Raw genomic sequence first — 20,668 nt, forward strand, 5'->3', positions numbered from 1 at the left:
CAAGCGGCGGCGACGTCGTTCGCTGATGGTCGTCCCCATCCCCAGAAGTCGTCCCATCCCCATCTAGCCACCCGTTGCTCCTTCATCGACGGAAAACCCTAGCCACCACCATGGGATTCTTCTCCGGCAAACAAAAGGGCAAGTCCCCCGCCTTCCTTGTCCTTGCACTCCCGTCGCTGGTGTCTTCCCGTCTGCCTCGCGAGCGGGTCAGCATACCAGTGCACCAGGCGAGGCGGCACTGGGAGCACTGCGTTCTCCTCCCCTACCGCGATGTCATGCTGTCGCACGACTGTCATTTCAATCCGGAGAGGATCCTAGTGCCAGCGGTGTCGCGGTCGGCGCGGGCGCATGCGGACGAGGTGAGGCGCCGGCGACAGTAGTTGACGCTAGAGCAGCGGTACAACCCCGTGTACACTGCATACTCTATGAATGGGAGGCCTGGTTTGCGTGGGAGCATGACGAGCAACACCGGCGTGACGTCCGCGACGTGGTGGCTGGACCGTCGTTGCCCCTCGTCATGCGCGAAGAAGACCAGGAGGCGGAGGCCGCGTACCACAACACGCTAGCGGACGTCCTGCGTGCAAGCGAGGAGGAAGCGGACCTCAAGGAGAAGGAGGAGGTGGCTTATCAGGCACAGCTGGCGGAGGTCATGGCCCTCTCCATTGCCGGCGACGCAGTCGTGCCACCGCTGCCGCCGTCGTCCCCGGTGAAGGCCGAGCCAGGGCCGCTGGTCCTTAGGCCCGAGAAGTACGCCTGGGACGGGGTGGTGCGCGAGTGGTTCAGCGCGCCACCCATCTGGTTGGGTGCGACGCCGTAGCAGGAGGTGGCCTACCTGGAGCATTGGCGACAACGACGGCTTGCGGAGGAGCGTGCAGAGGCCCGGTAGATCGAGCAGATGGAGCGCGAGGCTGAAGCTGAGAAGGAGGAGCGAAGTGCTGCCCGACAAGCGTCGGTGCAGCCACCAGCGAACGACGTCGCCGCCGCTTGGGAGACGGCCTTTCTATGGGCTGGCCCGGCGCTGACGCTCGTCGACCTCACCGGCCCCAACGACGACCACATGGAGGATGCCTAGGACAGCACGCCTCCTCGTTTTTAGCCCCCTGCACACTCGGATTAAAAAAGGACACCTGGGGGTCGATGACGCGTGGACCCACGGTGGACGGTCGTCGTTAACAAAGACCACGCCGGCTTTGAACGGGCGCTACGTGTGGGCGGGGGCAGACATGAGAAGGCGCATTGTCGCGTCCGCGCCAACACATTTCAACCCCAAATTTGGGCTTGAAATGGGTCGACGCGGACGGGGAGCGGACTCGTTTCGAAAATGGGTCGGTGTGTTGGGCCTCCACTTTTACCCGTGACGATCAAAATGGACCGTGACGAACGAAATGGGTCGTCTGGTTGAAGTTGTTCTTAAACCACGAAGGCATGTAATCCAATTCGGCTCCCGAGAGCACTCGTGCTCCTCCAAGTGAAAAACATTTTTTCAAATGTAAAGAAAATCCCAGCAAAAGTTTTATGGCTTTTAGTCACATCCAAATATCACCTGCAAAGATTTAGCAAAAAGTTAAACATTTTGGGCTGTGTAGAAAAAACAAATTTGAACACAAAATGTTATCCTAAAATGTCTCCTAAACTTGTTTTTTTCACCGATAAAACACTATTGCTCTGTTTTGCATGAAAATCAAGCATGTTTGCGACATTAACACAAGCATCCGTAAAAAATTCAGAATTTCTCGGAAACATCTTACGACATTTTTTTACTGTACTGTTCATCCGGCTCCGGGGAGCCAATACACCCCCTCCCGTTGAAAAAGATCTACTATCTACTCCCTCCGTTCCTAAATATAAGACCTTTTAGAGATTACACTATGGACTACAAACGGATGTATATAGACATGTTTTAAAATATAGGTTCACTCATTTCGTTTCGTATGTAGTCCATAGTAGAATTTCTAAAAGGTCTTATATTTAGGAACGGAGGGAGTACGAAACACCAATTGAGAGCAGCGGTATCTTTGCCAGCTTTTTCTTTCCGGCCTACGATCAAAAGCAGCGGCAGCTAGTTCAGTGAAGTGCGCCCACCGGGACAACCAAACCAAGCGTGCCTGCCGATCCTGTGGGCAGAAAAGGCCATGACAACGTCCATCAAGTCTCGCTTCACGTCCCAGAAAAAAAGTGCAAAAGCGAGCGTTTTTTTGCATGCGCGCAGCGCCTCGTGCATGGGAAATTCTCTTCTCGTGAGGTAAAAATCCCCGGCTGCCCTCGTGGGCTACTCGTCCGGCCGACACCGCGGCCGCGAGTGACATCGGACACGCAGATGCTGCGACCAGTAAAAGGGCAGAAAGACGTGTGCAGCTCATCATATTCGTGGCACCGTGACAGCAGTCTGCAGCCCTGCAGGCACGGGAATGCAAGTACTGTGCATGGACCCCTGGTTTCTTAGGGTCTACCAACCCGTTCGACACAAGTTGTCAGTGGTTTCGGCGCAATGAATGAAAGTAAGTTATCATGGACAGCAGGGTATATATCCATCTTGCAATGTCTTTTTTTTTAGCGACATTCCATCTAGCAATGTCGACAACAAAATCATGCATCTCCACAACAAAATCACAAATATCATCTCGCGTAGTGGAATTGCCGATCCAGTATGGATCGTTCGGGTTTAGGGCAACTCCAACGGCGCGATCCAAATGAACGCGCGTATTATTCGCCTTTTGTCCGTTTGGGTCGTTCGTCAGCCTATCCGTCTTCGTTTTTTAAAATGGATCGATACATGCGCTCAACGTAAAGCAAGTGGACAACAACATTGTAGTATTATAATAATAGGAGAGAGGTGGGTGGGAGAGGCCGACGAATTAAATAAACAAAGAGAGGTGTGTGGGTGTGTGTGTGACAAGTAGGCCAGACCGGCTACATGCGGACACAGAGAGGGCGCGCGCGTCCATTTCATATCCGCGTCGATGCATTTCAGTCTCAAATTTGAGTCAGAAATGGATCGGCGCGGACGCAAAGCAGACACGTTTTGGAAATGGGAGCACGTTGCAATGAGTGGCACGTTGCTCCAGCCCTACACAAATAGGAGCACGGCGGCATGGGCATCGTTGCTACCATCGACGATGTTGCCTCGTACAACGCCTCTCGTGCACGCGACCGCGCCATCCGCCGTCGACGCGGACGTAACCATGCCCTGCCACAAGAGAAAGAAGCCAGTTGCACGGAGATCGACGAGTCAGTGGCCGGTACATTTGTTCCCACCGCCAACATCGAGGGAAAGTAGAACACGGGAGGCCACCACAACTTGTGTCCCATGTGGACCACCGCTCGTGCGTCGCCGGCTTGTACAACTAGTTACCTGCCCGGTTCTTTATTTTAGACCAACAATGGCCATGTTTGGGCTCCACGGAAGCGGAGGAGGCCCATTCCCCTCCGGCTGAAGCAACAGCTGACGGTTCCACTCCGATGAGTGATGGGGAAGCGAGCCGCCCTTTGCGCTAAACCATATATCTCCAGGCTCCCGACACTCCGGTGAGCGGTCTAGTGGACATCAGGAAAACAAAGGGATCTGTCGTGGTTGGTTGTAGACTAGTCCAGTGTATCCGTATCTTGGGAGTGAAGCTCGGCGTGGTCGTATGTACACATAATTTTACCTTTTTAGTTAAAATATGTTTAAAATGTAAATGCTTTCCTTCTGTTTGTATGAAATCCTTCATGTTTATATGAAATCCGACCGCATTTGCATGAATTTTGTCCGGTTGGTTCGAACTGTTGTCAAAATGTATGCGGCTACGATTGGATGGTGGCTTCCCAAACCTGTGTCCGCACGCTGGTCTTTCTTGTCCGCAAACTATTGCGGGAGAAAATGTACAGTCACCGTTGGAGATGCCCTAATAGAAGAATGCTTGTACTCTGTAGCGACCAGACCTCAAACAGTCTTAGTCTCTATGCATCTGTGTCATCCCTGGATCGGTAATGCTGACACGCACAATACTTGAGGATTTATAACAGAGTTTCAATCACACACTTCATTACATCGAATGTCTCAAAAGAGAACTTATTACAATAATATGTCTTAAGGCCATCTAACAACGATAACAACGGAAGACTTGGAAGATAAAGTGAGTCCATCAACTCCAACGGCATAGCTGAGTGAAAGACAACGACCTATGGCACCTTACTCGACGTCTGAAAAGTCTGCAACATGAAATGTTGCAGCCCGAAACGGGTCAGCACATGGAATATGCTCGCAATGTAACACATAGAGTAATGAACATAATAAAATACTATCTCTACATGCATATATATGGCTGGTGGAAAGCTCTATGGTTAACAGTTTTGGATAAAGCCAATCTTTATCCGACAACAAAGGAATAAGTTTTATTTAACTATCATGGTTGTTGTTAAACATTGAGAAGGTTCCTCCAACTCAATCCCAATGAAGCATCATCATTAAACCCAACAAATTAATTTAGAGTGATGAGATCAACATGATAATCCAAGAACCAGATACTCAAGATGTCCATAACCGGGGACACGACTAACCATGATTAGTTTGTACACTCTACAGAGGTTTGTGCACTTTTTCCATAAAACTCGAATACATCCATGGTCGGAGATTCGAGACACAGTCTTTCTGAAGCGTTAACTCTCTACTCTGGGTAGACCGTACCACCTACAACCCACTACATCTGCTAGTCTACCGCTTCAAGAGCTTCACGCAACTTACTCAACTATGACAGAGCCCAAAATGGCTTGTGGCTGCACACGAAAGTTTCTAGCATGAATAATCTTATGATCCCTTTGAGCCTGGGTGGCGGACCGTAGGATGATCACACGGTTTCTCCGGGATATCCTAGGACAAAACTGGATTCCTCCAGGTGCCTCAAGCAATCCACCCAGATGTGATTTAAGTAGCCACCTTAAGTGATCCATTAGTTAACAATACTCACATCTGTCATGGATACACTCACCCAATCCACGTCTACGAGCATAGCATAGCAATATAAGCATAACGTAGAAGTAACTCCCAAAGGTTTGATAATAAACAGGACAATAGGTTCTACCTCATCATCTACTTCCCAAAACCCACATGTTAATCAGATCCTAACCATGCAATGTTTGAGGGTTGATCTAATGCAATAAAAACTGGGTAGTAAAGGGGTATGATCAAAGTGTTACTTGCCTTGCTGATGATCCGCAAAACCTAGAGACTCGTAGTAGCACGCTTTGCACTCCAGGTACTCTATCGTAAACAAACAATAACATACATAAGCAATCAAACTATATGCACGGTTAAAACTCAAATAAGAGATCTAACCAGAAAGTTCAATTGAAGAAGTCCGGTTGGCAAAAAGAATCAAAACAAACGAAGCAACGAAACTCAAACTGCGAAAGAAACGAGATTCGTTTACTAATTTGGACTAGAGTCAAATTTTACTTTACAAAAATCTTGTGCAAGTTGGTTAAACAGAAAGAGCGTTTCGTTACGAAGATCTGGGCATTCGAATCACCTCATTCCAATAAACGAGCGAAAAGATAAACTAAAACGAAAATCAGGACAGGAATCGCGATCGAAAATAAATCGCAGAAAATCCTTAGAAAAAGAAAATCTGACGAACAGAAAATAGTAATAAACAAAATAAATCTAAAAAAATATATTTTTTAAAAAACTGATCTGGCCATTACCTCGGGCAACGTGCAGTCGGCGACGGTGGCACGGAAATTGGGGCGGTGGCGGCGACGCGGAAAATCGAGGCGCAGGTGCGGTGCCTGACTCGATATTTAAAGGCCTGGTGGCCGGTGTCCAGGTTGGACACGGCCCCCGAGGTTGGTTGACTTTTTTTTTAAATCCGACGCGATAGAAAAGAAATAAAAAGAAATATAAAATGAACTCCAAAAATCGTGAAATAAATTTTTCCCGTCTTCTAAAAATATGCCGGACAAAGTGAACATTTATTTAGGCCTCTACTGCAATTTTGAAAAACGCATTTTTTTCATAATTCAAATAAAATAGCAATAAAACTTCGAATAAAATTCTTATTTGATTTTAATATTTTTCCTCCAATATTTCTTTATTTTGGGGAAGTCATTTTATCCCCTCTCTTTTATTTTATATTTAGAAATATTTGAAGAGGAAATAATTAAAACCAAATGATCCTCTTTACAAAATTTGGGAAACTCAAATATGAAAATAACGAATTTCCCAACTCTCTCCGTGGGTCCTTGAGTTGCGTAGAATTTTTAGGATCTACAAAAAATGCAATAAAATATGATATGCAATGATGATCTAATTTATAACATTCCAAATTAAAAAATTAGGATGTTTATGGAAACTAATGCAATAAAATATGATATGGACGTCACCATCAATTTTGCCAGCATTATATGTGTTTATCTCATGGATATGACAAAGGAAAAACAGCCAAAAAAACCAGCATCTGCACATTGTTTGGTTGTTCGCATCTAGGTTGGCTGCATATGGAAACTAATTTGGACCCATTGTTTGGTTGGCCGTGATGCAGTAGGCATACATATGACACGTTGTTTGGTTGCAACCCGCATAAGGTGTTGTCACCACTTCTCACTAGCAGTGACCTTGTTGGGGAACGTTGCATGGGAAACAAAAAATTTCCTACGCACACGAAGACCTATCATGGTGACGTCCATCTACGAGAGGAGATTAGATCTACGTACCCTTGTAGATCGCTCAGTGGAAAGCGTTAAGAAACGCGGTTGATGTAGTGGTACAACTTCGTGATTCAAATCACCGTCGTCCCACGATCCGTCGCACGAACGTTTCTGATCTAGCGTCGAACGGACGACACCTCCGCGTTCAGCACACGTACAGCTCGTTGACGATCTCGGCCTTCTTGATCCAGCAAGCAAGAAGGAGAAGTAGATGAGTCCTCCGACAGCGTGACAACGCTCTAGTGGTGGTGATGGTCTACTCCTGCAGGGCTCCGCCCGAGCTCCGCAGAAACCCGATCTAGAGGTAAAACTATGTGGAACAGGCTTCAGTTGCACGTGGAAAAGTTGTGCCTCAAAAAGCCCTAAACCCCAATATATAGGAGGAGGGGAGGGGCTAGCCTTGGGGCACAAGGGCCCCAAGGGTGCGCCGGCCGCCAGGGAGGAGGAGGACTCCTCCTCCAATTCGGTTTGGGAAGGAGGAGTCCTCCTCTTCCTTCCCGCCTCCCTCTTTCCTTTTTTCTTCCTTTCCTTTGGTATTTTTACATGTGGCGCCATAGCCCTCTTGAGCTGACTCCACCAGCCCAATAAGGACTTGGTGCGCCACCCTAGGGCCTTGGGCTCACTCCCGGGTGGGTGGGCTCCTCCCGGTAAACACCTGGAACCCATTCGTCACTCCCGATACACTCCGGTAATGCCCGAAACTTTCTGATGACCAAATGAAACCATCATATATATCAATCTTTGTTTCCGCACCATTCCGAAAACCCTCGTGACGTCCGTGATCTCATCTGGAACTCCAAACATCATTCGGTAACCACACATATAACTCAACTATACTAAAACATCATCGAACCTTAAGTGTGCAGACCCTGCGGGTTCGAGAACTATGTAGACATGACCCGAGACACTCCTCGGACCATATCCAATAGCGGGACCTGGATGCCCATATTGGATCCTACATATTATCCGAAGATCTTATCGATTGAACCTCAGTGCCAAGGATTCATATAATCCCGTATGTCATTCCCTTTGTCCTTTGGTATGTCACTTGCCCGAGATTTGATCGTCGGTATCCTCATACCTATTTCAATCTCGTTACCGGCAAGTCTCTTTACTCGTTCCGTAATACAAGATCCCGTGACTTACACTTAGTCAGATTGCTTGCAAGGCTTGTGTGTGATGTTGTATTATCGAGTGGGCCCCAAGATACCTCTCCGTCACGGAGTGACAACTCACAGTCTTGATCCATACTAACTCAACGAACACCTTCGAAGATACATGTAGAGCACCTTTATAGTCACCCAGTTAAGTTGCGACGTTTGATACACACAAGGTATTCCTCCGGTGCCTGTGATTTATATGATATCATGGTCATAGGAATAAATACTTGACACTCAGAAAACAATAGCAATAAAATGACATGATCAATATGCTACGTTCATAGTTTGGGTCTAGTCCATCACATGATTCTCCTAATGATGTGATCTAGTTATCAACTGACAGCACTTGCACATAGTCAGAAAACCTTGACTATCCTTGATCAATTGGCCAGCCAACTAGAGGCTTGCTAGGGACATTGTTTTGTCTATGTATCCACACATGTATCTACGTTTTTCATTCAATACAATTATAGCATAGATAATAAACGATTATCTTGTAACAGGAAATATAATAATAACTATTTATCATTGCCTCTAGGGCATATTTCCAACAGTTTTCCACTTGCAGTAGAGTCAATAATCTAGTCCTCACATCGCCATGCAATTTACATTGTAATAAATCTAACACCCATACAGTTCTGGTGTTGATCAAGTTCTGCCCGTGGAAGAGGTTTAGTCAGCGGGTCTGCTACATTCAGATGCGTGTGCACTTTGCAAATATTCACGTCCTCTCCTTCGACGTAGTCGCAGATGAGGTTGAAGCGTCGTTTGATGTCCTGTCTTCTTGTGAAACCTTGGTTCCTTTTCTAAAGCAATGGCACCAGTGTTGTCATAGAACAGAGTTATTGGATTTAGTGTGCTTGATACAACTCCAAGATCCGTCATGAATTGCTTCATCCAGACACCCTCCTTTGCTGCCTCCGAGGCAGCCATGTACTCCGCTTCACATGTAGAATCTGCTACAACGCTTTGCTTGGAACTGCACCAGCTTACCGTACCCCCATTAAGAATAAATACGTATCCGGTTTGCGACTTAGAGTCATCCGGATTGGTGTCAAAGCTTGCGTCTACGTAACCCTTTATGATGAGCTCTTCGTCACCTCCATAAACGAGAAACATTTCCTTAGTCCTTTTTAGGTACTTCAGAATATTCTTGACCGTCGTCCAGTGATCCACTCCTGGATTACTCTGAAATCTGCCTACCATAATTATGGCCAAGCTGACATCTGGTCTAGTGCACAACATTGCATACATGATAGAACCCATGGATGAAGCATATGTGACGAAACTCATTTGTTCTCTATCTTCAGCAGTTGCTGGGCACTGAGTTTTACTCAATTTTATACCTTGTAACACTCGCAAGAACCCTTTCTTGGATTGTTCCATTTTGAACTTCTTCAAAACTTTATCAAGGTATGTGCTTTGTGAAAGTCCTATCAGGCGTCTCGATCTATCCCTATAGATCTTAATGCCTAGAATGTAAGCATCTTCTCCTAGGTCCTTCGTAGAGAAACTTTTCTTCAAGTAATCCTTTACGCTCTCCAAAAACTCCACGTTGTTTCCAATCAGCAATATGTCATCCACATATAATATTAGAAATGCCACAGAGCTCTCACTCACTTTCTTGTAAATACAAGATTCTCCAACCAGTTGTATAAACCCAAATGCTTTGATCACCTCATCAAAGCGCTTATTCCAACTCCGAGATGCTTGCACCAGTCCATAAATGGATCGCTGGAGCTTGCATACTTTGTTAGCATTCTTTGGATCGACAAAACCTTCATGTTGCATCATATACAACTCTTCCTTAAGAAAACCATTAAGGAACGCCGTTTTGACATCCATCTGCCAGATTTCGTAATCGAAAAATGTAACTATTGCTAACATGATTCGGACGGACTTAAGCATCGCTACCGGTGAGAACGTCTCATCGCAGTCAACTCCTTGAACTTGTGAAAAACCCTTTGCCACAAGTCGAGCTTTATAAACGGTCACATTACCGTCTGCATCCGTCTTCTTCTTAAAGATCCATTTGTTCTGAATAGCCTTGCGGCCTTCAGGTAGTACTTCCAAAGTCCATACTTTGTTTTCGTACATAGATCCTATCTCGGACTTCATGGCTCCATCCATTTGTTGGAATCCGGGCCCACCATTGCTTCTTCATAATTCACAGGTTCATTGTTGTCTAACAGCATGATTGATAAGACAGGATTACCGTACCACTCTGGAGTAGTACGTGATCTTGTCGACCTGTGAGGTCCGATAGGAACTTGATCCGAAGTTTCATGATCATCATCATTAACTTCCTCCTCAACCGGAGTCGCTTCGACAGGGGTTTCCCCTTGCCGTGCGCCACCATCTAGAGGGACTAGAGGTTCGACAACCTCATCAAGTTCTATCTTCCTCCCACTCAATTCTTTCGAGAGAAACTCCTACTCAAGAAAAGCTCCGTTTTTAGCAACAAACACTTTGCCCTCGGATTTGAGATAGAAGGTGTACCCAACTGTCTCCTTTGGGTAACCTATGAAGACGCACTTTTCCACTTTGGGTTCCAGCTTTTCAGGCTGAAGCTTTTTGACATAAGCATCACATCCCCAAACTTTAAGAAACGACAACTTTGGTCTTTTGCCATACCACAATTTGTATGGTGTCATCTCAACGGATTTTGATGGTGCCCTATTTAAAGTGAATGGAGTTGTATCCAATGCATATCCCCGAAATGATAACGACAAATCGGTAAGAGACGTCATAGATCGCACCATTTCTAACAAAGTACGATTACGACGTTCGGACACACCATTACGCTGTGGTGTTCCAAGCGGTGTCAACTATGAAAAAATTCCACATTGTCTTAAGTGAGCACCAAACTCGAAACTCAGATACTCACCCCCCCGATCAGAAGGTAGGAACTTGATCTTCTTGTTACGATGATTTTCAACTTCACTCTGAAATTGCTTGAACTTCTCAAACGTTTCAGACTTCTGCTTCATCAAGTAGACATAACCATATCTACTCAAAACGTCAGTGAAGGTGAGAAAATAACGATATCCGCCGCGCGCCTCCACACTCATCGGACCACACACATCGGTATGTATGATTTCCAACAAGTAACTTGCGCGCTCCATTGTTCTGGAAAACGGAGTCTTAGTCATCTTGCCCATGAGGCATGGTTCGCACGTGTCAAGTGATTCAAAGTCAAGTGACTTCAAAAGTCCAGCGCAATGGAGTTTCTTCATGCGCTTTACACCAATATGACCTAAGCGGCAATGCCATAAAAACATGGCGCTATCATTGTTAACTCTACATCTTTTGGTCTCAATGTTATCTATATGTGTATCATCGCTATCAAGATTCAATATGAACAATCCTCTCACATTGGGTACATGACCATAAAAGATATTACTCATAGAAATAGCACAACCATTATTCTCTGACTTAAACGAGTAACCGTCTCGCAATAAACAAGATCCATATATAATGTTCATGCTTAACGTAGGCACTAAATAAAAATTATTTAAGTTCATAACTAATCCTGATGGTAACTGAAGTGAAACTGTGCCGACGGCGATTGCATCAACCTTGGAACCATTTCCCACGCGCATCGTCACTTCATCTTTCGCCAGCCTTCGTTTATTCCGCAGTTCCTGCTTTGAGTTGCAAATATGAGCAACAGAACTGGTATCGAATACCCAGGCACTACTACGAGAGTTGGTTAAGTACACATCAATAACATGTATCGAATATACCTGATTTTTCCTTGGCCACCTTCTTATCAGCCAAATACTTGGGGCAGTTGTGCTTCCAGTGACTCAGTCTCTTGCAATAATAATACTCTGTTTCAGGCTTAGGTCCAGCCTTGGGTTTCTTCGTCGGATTGGCAACAGGCTTGCCACTCTTCTTGGAGTTACCCTTCTTGCCTTTGCCATTTTCTCTTGAAACTAGTGGTTTTATTGACCATCAACAGTTGATGCTCTTTTCGGAGTTCTGACTCTGCAACTTTCGGCATCGCGAATAACTAGCCGGGTGACTTGTTCATACCTTGCATGTTATAGTTCAAAACAAAGCTCTTATAGCTTGGTGGGAGTGATTGAAGAATTCTGTCAGTGATAGCTTCTTGCGGGAGTTCAATCCCTAGCTCAGCTAGACGGTTTGAGTACCCCAGACATTTTGAGCACATGTTCACTAACAGACGAATTCTCCTCCATCTTGCAAGCATAGAATTTATCGGAGGTCTCATACCTCTCGATCCGGGCGTACTTCTGAAAGATAAGCTTCAACTCCTGGAACATCTCATATGCTCCATGACGCTGTAAGCAACGTTGAAGTCCCGACTCTAAGACATACAAGACTGCACATTGAACTACTGAGTAGTCCTTCTTACGTGTTAACCACACATTCTTAACATCTTGGTCAGCCGTAGCGGGTGGTTCATCTCCTGGTGCAGCATTAAGGACATAATCCTTCTTCCCAGCTTGCAGGAGTAACTTAAGATTACGAGCCCAGTCTACAAAGTTGTTTCCATCATCTTTCAACTTAGCTTTCTCTAGGAACGTATTAAAATTCAGGGTGACTGTTGCATGAGCCATTGACCTACAACACAAATATTGCAAAGTGGACTGAGACTATGTTTAAGATAATTAGAGTTTAATTAATCAAATTACTAATAAAATCCCACTCAAAAAGTACATCTCTCTAGTCATTTGAGTGGTACATGATCCAAATTCACTAACTCAAGTCCGATCATCACGTGAGTTGAGAATAGTTTCAGTGGTAAGCATCTCTATGCTAATCATATTAACTATATGATTCATGCTCGACCATTCGGTCTCATGTGTTCCGAGGCCATGTCCTACACATGCTAGGCTCGTCAAGTTTAACCCGAGTGTTCCGCGTGTGCAACTGTTTTGCACCCGTTGTTTGTGAACGTTGAGTCTTTCACACCCGATCATCACGTGGTGTCTCGAAACAACGAACTGTCGCGACAGTGCACAATCGGGGAGAACACAATTTTATCTTGAAATTTTAGTGAGAGATCACCTTATAATGCTACCGTCATTCTAAGCAAAATAAGGTGCATAAAAGGATTAACATCACATGCAATTCATAAGTGACATGATATGACCATCATCTTGTGCTTCTTGATCTCCATCACTTAAGCACTGGCATGATCTTCTTGTCACCGGCGCCACACCATGATCTCCATCAACGTGTCGCCATCGAGGTTCTCGTGCTATCTATGCTATTACTACTAAAGCTATGATCTAGCAATATAGTAAAAGTATCTGCAAACACAAACGTTAGTTTAAAGACAACCTTATGGCTCCTGCCGGTTGCCGTAGCATCGACGGGCAAGTCGATATTAACTATTACAACATGATCATCTCATACATCCAATATATCACATCACGTCATTGGCCATATCATATCACAAGCATACCCTGCAAAAACAAGTTAGACGTCCTCTAATTTGTTGTTGCATGTTTTACGTGGCTGCTATGGGTATCTAGTATGATTGCATCTTACTTACGCAAAAACCACAATGGAGATGTGCAAATTGCTATTTAACCTCTCCAAGGACTGCCTCGGTCAAAACCAATTCAACTAAAGTTGAAGAAACCGACACCCGCCAGTCATCTTTATGCAACGAGGTTGCATGTCAATCGATGAAACCAGTCTCTCGTAAGCGTACGAGTTATGTCGGTCCGGGCCGCTTCAATCCAACAATACCACCGAATCGAGAAAAGACTAAGGAGGGCAGCAAATCAAACATCACCATCCACAAAACCTTTTGTGTTCTACTCGAGATAACATCTACCCAAGAACCTAGCTCTGATACCACTGTTGGGGAATGTTCCATGGGAAACAAACATTTTCCTACACACACGAAGACCTATAATGGTGATGTCCATGTATGAGAGGAGATTAGATTTACATACCCTTGTAGATCGCTCATCGGGGAGCGTTAAGAAACGCGGTTGATGTAGTGGTACAACTTCGTGATTCAAATCACCGTCATCCCACGATCCGTCCTACGAACAGTTCCGATCTAGCGCCGAACGGACGACACCTCCGTGTTTAACACACGTACAGCTCGATGACGACCTCAACCTTCTTGGTCCAACAAGCAAGACGTAGAAGTAGATGAGTTATCCGGTAGCGTGACGGTGCTTCGGTGGTGGTGATGATCTACTCCTGCAGGGCTCCGCCCGAGCTCCGCGGAAATCCGATCTAGAGGTAAAACTATGTGGAATAGGCTTGAGTTGCACATGGCAAAGTTGTGTCTCAAAAAGCCCTAAACCAGCAATATATATGGGAGGAGAGGAGAGGCTAGCCTTGGGGCACAAGGGCCCCAAGGGTGCGCCGGCTGCCAGGGAGGAGGAGGACTCCTCCTCCAATTCAGTTTGGGAAGGAGGAGTCCTCCTCTTCCTTCACACCTCCCTCTTTAGATCAATAGATGGACCTTGTGTGACCTACTCTAGCATTCAGGTTGTGTCATAGGTCATACGGGTCCTCGGGCTGTATTGGCTCTTTCCTTGTTCTATGGGGGGACTCGAGTCGATCTTCGGCTTGTCCAGCCGTCATGTCCCATCCTCGAGGGGGCGGTCTGGCTGGTTGTCCTGAGTGCGTCTCGGGGGTGCGGGCTCAAGGGCCTCGTCATCGAATTACAGCAGCAAACGTCGGTGCAGGAAGCTTTTATTTTGATCCAGCCACTCATTGCCGTACGCTTGTTCGGCTCCAAGGACTCTCGTCCATCTGTCGTTAAGGGTGTGTTGTTCGGCTTTTATCTTCTTTTTCTTCCTCTTCACGCTTTGGGAGGTGGCTATAAGTTGTCGCTTGAACCGCTCCTAATCCAAAGGGTCCTCGAGGATGATGAAATCCTCGTCTCCGAGACTATCCTCCTTTTCAGAGAGAGGAAAGTAGTTGCAGTCTTTGGAGTCATTGTGGTTATCAACGTTATCCCGATCCTCGCACCCCTGTGAGTCATCGAGTTATTGTACACGGGCAGCAAGGTCGCCGAGGTCATCATTTTCTCCGGTGCCCCTATTGCTTTCCCTACCATTGCACCCCTTGGATCGTTTGCACCGACATCGGTGCTTGGGCGGCTCCTCGCCTAGTTTGTCGCCATTCTTTCTAGGAGTGTCGTCGCCGCTCTTCCCTTTTGTCTCGTCACCCTTATCGTCAGGGGTGTGCACCATATAGACATCGTAGGTAGAGGTGGCTGCCACCGTCTAGCGGTAGGAGGGTGTCGGTGTCAAAACCGGCAGATCTCGGGTAGGATGTCCTGAAAAGTAGACCTTGGATCGATGGGTTGCAGGAGAGAAGGGGAGACAATATTTACCCACATTCGGGCCCTCCTGAGGAGGTAAAACCCTATGTCGTGCTTGATTATATTGATGTGGAACGACGATTACAGAGTCGATCTACCTCGAGATCGTATGACCTAAACCCTAGATGAGATAATCTGCCTATATGCATAAGAACCTCTGGTTTATATAGACACCAGGGTTCCTAGGGTTACATGTTACCGTCCTCAGCCGGGGACAAATGGGCCGAAATAGTCCTCTTGACTTGGAGTGCACGCCTAGTCTTCGGAGCATTCCATCTTGATCCCAAAGTTGTCACACAATCCGGTCTTTCAATGATGCGGCCCATATGGTTGGCCCATAAGAGATAACCGGACCGCCCGAGGTCCCCTTAATCCAGAACTCCCTCAGAGGGGGAATGGTGTTGAGAACTTCGTTCAGGTCCTCGACCTCTTCACAGGCATAATCCAGTATATCAGTTAAACCTTCGATAGTGGCTACTAAGTGGGCGGTGGGTGGCACATAAAATTCCCCATGGCCTTCTTGAAGATTGATCCAAGCATAGATCGAGAACGTGTCATCCGCAATGTTCATTGTCTGGATCGGGGCCATCATCTCCTTCAATAGCGAGATGTTAGCGAGATTGATGCTATAGAGTTTTTGGGTGTCGACCTCCGGCACATCGGTAGAGGGAGCATGCTCGGACAAGGTTGACCCCTGGTCTTCAGACACTCTAATAGGATCTGAGCTAAAAGACGAATCCAAGGTAAGGCTCCACACGATGACGGGGTCGGGCAGGAGGCCCGAAGTTAAAGCTTCGGGATTTCCACGCTCATTGGACAAGGCCTAGAGCCCCGTAAGGACCAGATCGCCGTGGGCGTCGGCGATGTACTCTAGGTTGCCGAACTTCACATTCTGCTTTGGGGAGAAGCCAACAATCTGGTCAAGGTGAGGTGATGCATCGGCATGTAGGACGATGCTGCCAAACACGAAGAGCTGGCCGGGATGAAGACATCCCTGGTGTGGATGCTATCACCGATGACTAGGCGGGCTATCGATCCTTTGGCGATCCCACAATGGAACTCTCAATAAAAGCACCAATGTCGGTATCAAAACTGGCGGATCTCAGGTAGGGGGTCCCGAGCTGTGGATCTTGGATCAATGGGGAACAAGGAAACACGGGGATACTATTAACCCAGTTTCGGGCCCTCGCAAAGAGGTAAAACTCTACATCCTGCTTGATTATATTGATGTGTGTATGATGATTACAGAGTCGATCTACAATGAGATCAGATGAACTAAACCCTAGATGATGGTTCTGTCCCTACGAACTAAAACCCTCCAGTTTATATAGACATTGGGGTACCTAGTGTTACATATGGCCGATTACCATCAGGGAATAAACATGTCAATTATACAATCTTGACTTGGAGCACACACCAAGTCTTAGGAGGTTTCCTTACCAAACACGGTATCGCCTTATAGCTCGGCCCGTCAGCAATGGTCACAAAATGGCCCACCTGTTAGGCCCATAGAGATAGACATGAGGCCTGATATCCCTTAGTCTCGGAGTCCCTCAGCCCTCCCTCCGGTCTTGTGCCCACCTCGTGTAGCGTCTGGCCTCCGCTCGAAGCTTCATGGGTCCAAAATATTCGAGAAAAAACACCAATTCATCGTGTTTGGACTCTGTTTGTTATTGATTTTCTACAAAGGTAAAAAACACGCTAAAAACAAAAACCAGCACTCGGCACTGGGTTTATAGGTTATTTCCCAAAAATGATAAAAAATAGCATATTATTGCATATAAAGTATCCAAGATAGAAAACATAATAGCATGGAACTATCGAACTTATCGATATGTTGGAAAAGTACGAGCATTCCCAAACTTAATTCTTGCTCGTCCTCGAGTAGGTAAATGTAAAAACAAATTTTTTGATGTGGCATCCTACCCAACATGTAATCTCATTTAGGTATGATCATTGAGAAACGATTAAATAATTTGTATCAACATAATAATATCCATGAACATAAGAAGCATAATAATTAATATTCAAAATTTATAATCCTTAAAGAATGTTATTTCCTACTCATCGTATCATATTAGCATGGAATGACCCCGTCTTCACCGCAGAAGTATAAATCATGAGCACCATAGTGACAAACCAAGCAATTGGATCATACTTCTAACACGCTTCAACCTTTTCAGTTTCAAGCAATACATGAGCGTTGACCATGGATATAGCATATGGATGGGATAGAGTATGGTGGTAGAGATCAAAGTATTCAAAGGTGGATGAAAGTATTGCACTGACTTGGCAAATCAACAAGCTATGGTATGCCCATCAATCAATGTCAATGCGAGGAGTAGGGATTTCCATGCAATAGATGAACTATATCTATAAATGTATGAAAGCTCAAATGAAGCTAAGTGAGGGTGCACCCAACTTGCCTGCTCATGAAGACCTCGGGCATTTAAGGAAGCCCATCATTGGAATATACAAGCCAAGTTCTATAATGTAAAATTCCCACTAGCATATGAGAGTGACAATCAGGAAAGTCTATGTAAAGAACATGGTTCTACTGCAACACAAGTGTGGTAATAGGTTAGTAACACTACCCCCTTCTCTCTTTTTTCTCATTTTCATTTTGTTCAGGGGGTCTTTCTCTTTTTTGAGTCTCCCCAATTTATTTTTTCTTTTTTGTCCAGAGTCTTATGCTGACTTGTTGGGAATCGTAGCCTCCATCATCCTTTTCCTCACTCGAACAATGCTCTAAGAATGATGATCATCTTACTTTTATTTACTTACAACTCGATAGGAAAAACAATACAAGATGACTCTATATGAAAGCCTATGGTAGTGTACTAGGATGTGCCATGATCTGGAATAACATGTAGGTCAAGATGAACGGTGACTGTGCCACAAATACTGTTTGAACTACATGATCAATCAAAGCGATATGATGATGAACCAACAAGTCATGTGACGGAACGCGCGGTGGTAGTTGCATGGCAATATATCTCGAAATGGCTATGGCAATGCCATGATAGGTAGGTACGGTTGCTATTTTGAGGAAGATATATGGTGGATTATGTGTGATAGAGCATATCATATCATAGGGTTTGGACGCATCAGCTAAGTTTGCACCGACTCGCGAGGTGAGAATGTGCAACACACGGTACTGATGAGGCTAGCAAAATGCGGAAAGGTGAGTGTGCGTATATCCATGTATTCACATTAGTCATAAATAACACATATACTTATTTTAAAGCCTTATTACCTCTATCTAAGCAAAGTACTACCGCATGCTCCTATGGAGCAGATTGGTAAGAGTTAACCATCGCACGCCCGTGATTCAAACTACACAATGGATTTTATTTACGCATAAGAGTGCTCACACCTCATCATCATGTCATGATCGATAATTAGATGAGAAGTAAATAACAAGCTCTAATATGATATTCTTATCAACCAATGATCGTGAACCCATGCCGTTCCATATTACTACATCAATATAATTACCCCACACATCTCTGTCACGTGAGCTACATGAAATTTGTATTATATCCTCCTTAATTACTTATCCTTTTTGGACTACTCTTATAACAGGTACACATTATCATTCATATTCTTCAGACTCTCAAAAATATTTTGGTTAATCATGAGAGTACATTATTTCTCTAAAATTTGACACCTCTCTGCTCTAACAAGATATAAGTGAAGCACTAGAGCAACTGTCTAGCTTAAAATATATAAGTGAATCATATAGAGTATTATAACAAATTATGATGAACATGTGTCTATCTCAAAAATGTGTGTCCAGCAAACAATTATTGTGGAAAACTAAAATAAAACAAAACTGTAATACACAATGATCCAAGCAAAACTCATATCATGTGATGAATAAAAATATAGCTCCAAGTGACATACTGATAGAATGGAGACGAAACACGGGATGCATCCGAGGCATACCCAAGGTTGAATGCTTGGATTTTCCATGAATATTACCATTAGGTGCCTTGGGAATCCTTAAGATTAGGGTATTGCTGCTCGTTATTCATTAATCCTTCATTATCTTACCCAAAACTGAAAATTTCAGCACATAAACTCAACAGAAACCTTGTTGTTAGTATAATAGGAAAATCGTAAACTTTAGGTACTATTGTAAATTGATTCATATTTAATTATTGCATAAGTTACTGTATTCTAACTTCTCCATGACTTATACCACTTATATAATCTGTAGTGTCATCAAAACAAGCAAACTATGCAAGCAAAACCCGTCTAAAGCAGAACAATCTCTAATTATCAGAAAAATAACCATACTTTTGTAACTCCAAAAATTGTAAAAAAATATTAATACCTGGGAAATTTTTATTCAAATACTATGTAAAAACATTCATATCAAAAAAATGTTCTAATAAAATTAGAGAAATTCTGCACTCGACGTAAAAGTTTCTATTTTTGCACAGGATCATGTCTACTATCTTCCAAATCATCCCAAAGTCTTTAGTTGGCACAAGCACTAATCAAAACATAAAAATGCAATTATTGCAGTAGCAATAATCATATCATCACACCAAAACAAAAAGTAAAAGCAAAAAAATTAAGATAACTACTGGGTCGCCTCCCAACAAGCGCCATTGTTTTATGCCCCTAGCTAGGAATAATGCACATTATCAAGTGTTATCATCGTTGATGTTCAGTCCATAAGTGGCCCTGATGATAGATTCATAAGGTGGTTTAATTATCTTTCTCGGGAAGTGTTCCATCCCTTTCTTTAATGGGAATTGGAATCTTATGGTTCCTTCCTTCATATCAATAATAGCACATATTGTTCATAGGAAAGGTCTTCTTACTAGTTGGAGCTCGCTCGGTATGTCATTGAGAGTAATTTGTCATGATATTATCCAGAAGTTTTGTAGCTTCTACCAATGTAATTTCCATGTATGTAGCACCTGCAATAGAATCTAGGAGTTTCTCGACACAAAGTTTAGCCCCGCTTAGAAATTATGTATTATCATCCATAAACTTAAGCCATGAGTGGGACAATTTCACATAATTAAATTCATTATGTCCCATGCTTTTGCAAGACGTTCTTGCTAATGTTGTTTGAAATTCATAGTTTGATTTCTCATAGAAATAATCTTAGTAGGACGAAAATACTTAGCAGTAAAAACATGCTTACTCTTATCCCCAAGTTCCAATATTATTAGGAGGCAAGGATGAAAACCATGTTTTAGTTTTATGTCTTAGTGAGAAGGGAAATAATTTCAAGTTACCACATCATTATCCACATCTTTTTTCTTTTGCATATCACATAGTTCAACAAAGGTATCTATTATATTATTAAGACGATAGAAAACTTGCGGTCAAGATTTATTACTCAAGAGTTAAGATATTTTAATGGCGTAGATTCATCCGCATATTTGCTACAGCCCATAGAGAAAAAATAAATCCTATCACGTACATGTGAAGGACATCACATTGAGGTGTATGTAAAAAAACAAGTAATCAATTT

This window comes from Hordeum vulgare, chromosome 4H (assembly GCF_904849725.1).
Source record: "Hordeum vulgare subsp. vulgare chromosome 4H, MorexV3_pseudomolecules_assembly, whole genome shotgun sequence".
NCBI classification, from domain to species: Eukaryota; Viridiplantae; Streptophyta; class Magnoliopsida; order Poales; family Poaceae; genus Hordeum; species Hordeum vulgare.